At 53.7% G+C, this 4,059-nt stretch overlaps 1 long non-coding RNA gene across 2 annotated transcripts; it reads right to left on the bottom strand.

Annotated features, from left to right (window-relative positions):
• Positions 1-1,613: 1,613 nt before the first annotated feature.
• LOC309871292 lies at positions 1,614-2,894 on the bottom strand. 2 transcript variants are annotated; one of them, XR_014315191.1, is made up of 2 exons: positions 2,282-2,894; positions 1,614-2,166 (listed from the first exon to the last, which is right to left on the bottom strand). It is a non-coding gene; the product is annotated as an uncharacterized lncRNA (long non-coding RNA). The 2 variants fall into 2 exon arrangements; XR_014315192.1 differs by having other exon boundaries at positions 1,614-1,861.
• Between the last annotated feature and the right edge of the window lie 1,165 nt (positions 2,895-4,059).

Raw genomic sequence — 4,059 nt, 5'->3', positions numbered from 1 at the left:
GGATCCCTACCTCTAAAAGCTTATAATTCGTTGAGGAAACCAGAAAAGCAAGCACATCATTTCAATATGATGTAATAAATGCAGAGGCAGAGGTCACCATGGGGTGAAGCGGGAACCCAAAGTAGGGAGGGACCTGTACCCTGCTGTGGGGGTGGTGGAAGGGGTAACCAGGGACAGTTCCGGGAAGGACAGCTCAGGCAACTGCACACTGAAGGACAAATGTTTCTCCATTCTCAAGACCTTAAAAGTATGACTTACACTTGTGTCCTTGAAACATCAATGGGCTATAACTAGTGACCCAAAAGTCTAAATTCTGCCATCAGACTATGCTTGAAAGGCAGCACAGCAGGCTGGGAATTCTGGGGGTTTCATTTCCTAGGAATAAACAGGACCCCCTTCCTCCCCTTGACCCCAGAGCAGCACTTTCTGAGCTCTTGCGTCTATACCCCAGGTTCTCCTCAGGTTTTTTGCTGTAGGCCACCCCTGTAGGACACCCCACACAGCTGGGTCCCCAGGGTGACCTTGAAGAAAGCCTGGCCAGTGCAGGGACCAGGGAGCACACCCATAAATATACAGACAATGCTCACAGGAAGACTCGGAAGGGAAAGAACCCCAAGACTGTCCACCTCCCTAATGTCCCTGTGCTGCCACTTTAACCCATGGAGGGACGGAACAGCATGGTGATGAGGACAAAAGCGTTTGTGATGAACTGGGTAGCAAGTGATAATCAAAGTTCTAGAAAGTCCATGGCCCTCCATGTCTGGTTTCTGGTGTAGAAAATAATGCTCTGCAATACCAGTGTTGGCTTCTTCACTAATGCCTTTGACCACAGAGCAGGAAATCTTCCTCGTCATTCCAGAAACATTTTTAAGAACCCTGACTGAGAAGCCTTATGCCTCCATCTTAGCCTGGGGCTGAGCTGGGACCCGGGCATGCCCTGTGTTGGATTTTCCCCTGGCCGTTTCTTTTTACCGTGTTTTTCTCCAGTCCTTAACATCCCTGCTCATTTCCTGTCCCATCTTGTTCTCCCCTAGGAAGCCCTGAAAGGGGCCCCAAATTTCATAAAAAGTCAAACCGCTAGCTCAGCTTCCAGGATTCTTGAAGAAGCAAATATTAGTTTCTTTTATGAGCACATGTTCACTTTTTAAAAGACTTCATATTTTTAGAGCAGTTTTAAGGGTACAGCAAAATTGAGAGAAGGGTACAGAGATTTCCCACAGCCACCTGGGCATAGTCTCTACACAGGCAACCCCTCCTCCCCGTGCCCCCTGCTGTGGTCATCATCCCACAGTACAATGGTCCATTTGTCATACCCGTTGACCCTACATGGACGCGTCATAACCACCCAAAGCGCAGAGTCCACATTACGGTTCGCTCTTTGTGTTATATGATCCATGAATTCAGACAAATGTATAATGACGTGCACCCACCATGTTAGTATCATACAGAATGTTTCCATTGCCCTGAAAATCCTCTGGGCTCTGCCTAGTCATCCCTCCCCCACAATCCCTGGCAACTGCTTACTGTCTCTATAGGTCTTTTCCAGAAGGTCATCTGATCGGAATCATACAGTATGGAGCCCCTTCAGACTGGCTTCTTTCACTTAGACAATATGCATTTAAGTTTCTTTTTAATGTTTTCTCATGGCACATTCAGTTTTTAAACGTTTCATATATATGACGTTAGACCCCAGGAAGCTGGTCTCTGTCCACTTCAAGACATCGGGGACACCTGAGGTCATGAGAACACCTTGATCAGACCCATGAGTGAAAACCTGGGGGTGAATGGGTGGGCAGAGGTTGGCTCAATCTCCATTTCACAGCTGAGCGATGTCCTCTCCCCACTCGACTCGCTGCTGAAACTGGGTGCAAGGAGAGAGTAAATGAAGCTATTTCCTCCCGGAGGAGATTAGTGAGTAATTGAAAGGGGTTATTCAGAAGGGCCCTCCTTCCAGTTTCCATAATTAATCGTCATAAACAAAGGAGTAATAATGGGTGTAGCAAAAGCATTGCAATTTTAGGGCCAGTTTATTTGCGTACTGCGTTGAAAAATCGGGATAGCCCTTTAACGTCCAGTTCCCATGTGACTCCACCAGAATGATGGTATATATGGCAGGGTGAGACCAGCGCTTCCATCTTCCAGGTGAGGATCCCAAGTCTTCTGTGGCTGTGCGGCAGAGTGAGGGCGAGAGGGTTGGTGGGCACAGCAGAGCCCGTATTCCAGTTCGGGTCTCTGACACCAACTGTGAGGAGGTTTCTAGCGTGTCACTGACCCAGCTCACCTTTGTTGAGCAACTCCTGTGCTGTGCATCCTGGCCTGGGGTGAGAGAGGGAGGGTCCCCCAGGGGATGGTGAAGCAGACACAAGTCCCTCAGGCAGGGAGACCCATGCATGCTCGTCTGGCTGTGGGGCTCAGAGGCCGCAGGGACCCCCTAGACTGGGGCTCACGGTAGGCTTCAAAGGAGAGGTATCCCTTAACCCAGGCTGTGAGGATGGTCAGGCACTAGGCGGAGATTAGGGGAGTGGTTACTACCCGGCAGGGTTTGAGGCATGCGCAGTACCACGGGGCAACCGTGACGCTGCACGACGTGAGCACGTTACCACGTTCAGGCAGAGGCAGAGAAGTTCTAGAAGGAGACGCTAGGATCTCACGTGAGTCCCATCAGTGCCCGTCCTTAACCTTCCCGGCTCCGTCTGTCGCTCGGGGTGCCCTAGGCCCCAGACAGGGCACGTTTGCCGCATCAGGGAAGGTGGCCACGAGCGAGCGTGACAGGAACTGCTCCTCGCCGGCTGCTGGCAGGAGCCGCGCTCTCTTCAGCCCCTTAGGAGGCGTTCACGCGCCAGCGCCCGCTCCTGGGCCTGGGCGAGGCTGTGGGGGGCGGACCGCAGCTCCGCAGCAGCGCGCAGGCCTTTCATCCGGCCGCTGCCACCTGTGAGAGGACACTGAGCAGAGATCGTCGGAAGGCCTGGCTTGGGGTGGGGGAAGGGGGCCTTGAAATTCAAAGCCAAGGCCCTCATATGCTCTGCGCCGCGGCAGCTCCTCAGTCCTCCCCCTTCTCAGCAGCGCGGGAGCCCGTGCGCTCCTGCTCTCCGGCCTGGGCGGTGGCATCTGTTAGCAATGAGGAAAGATGGGGTGGCAGCGGCGGGCCTGGAAGTGGGGGCCGGGGGAAGGCCTCCCGAAACCATGTGTGCGCGCGCACACACAGAAAGCCACAGGCCTCCTGGAAGCAGCACCTCGCGAGGACCCCCTCGGTCTTGACTTGGTCATCAGGAGCAGGTGCCTGAAGGATGGAAGACTTGACTTCTCCTCGGCGGGCCTCAGGGTCCTCATTTCTTCCCCAGGAGGCGCGCAGGCAAGCAGAAATATCAGCGCCTTCCTGGGGCTGCTTTCCTGTGTGTAGCAGGGAGAGGCTGGCCAGGCGAACCCCGAGAGCGAGCTGGTTCTCAGGCAGGGCGGGGAGCGCTGTAGAACTCTCCAGGGTCCGCCCATGAGGAAGGAGGCTGGGTCCTCTCCGGTCTCCTGAAGGGCGAGGACGCACTTTGGAAAGGCTCCCTCCTGCCCATCAGGTAGCATTCGCTGCACCCAAGGCCTCCAGGACCGGATACCTGCTTTCCCATGATTCCCGTCCAACTGTAGTAGGTTCTTTCAAGGTCATGACCTCCAAGGAAGCAAGGAGATAAGAAGAGTGCCAGGGAGGCCTCAAAGCCAGAACGCAGAGTGACTAGAGTATCTCTGGAAGGCTGGACAGGGACAGTGGTCTTCTACAGAGAGAGAAAAGCAGTTCTAATTTTTCTTTCTAGTTTTTCTTTTTAGCAAGTCATCCTCTAGGAAGTTATTTTAAGGAGCTGGAGGCTCCTTAAAAGTCCCTTAAGGACAGGAAATGGGAAAACACAGTGTCTTCCCCCGTTCCTCCTCCCTTCCACGGGCCTGAGGGATAAGGGTCCTGGTGTGGCAGGGCTCATGGCCAGTGCTGGGGCCTGCACCGGTTCCTACCAAGGAGGACAATCAACAAACCACCTCGCCTTGGACTCCTCGTGCTCTTGTGCTCTGGTGACTAAG

The sequence above is a fragment of the Mustela nivalis genome (genome assembly GCF_964662115.1).
Source record: "Mustela nivalis genome assembly, chromosome: 8".
Classification (NCBI taxonomy): Eukaryota; Metazoa; Chordata; class Mammalia; order Carnivora; family Mustelidae; genus Mustela; species Mustela nivalis.
This window is presented reverse-complemented; position numbering and strand designations above follow the sequence as displayed.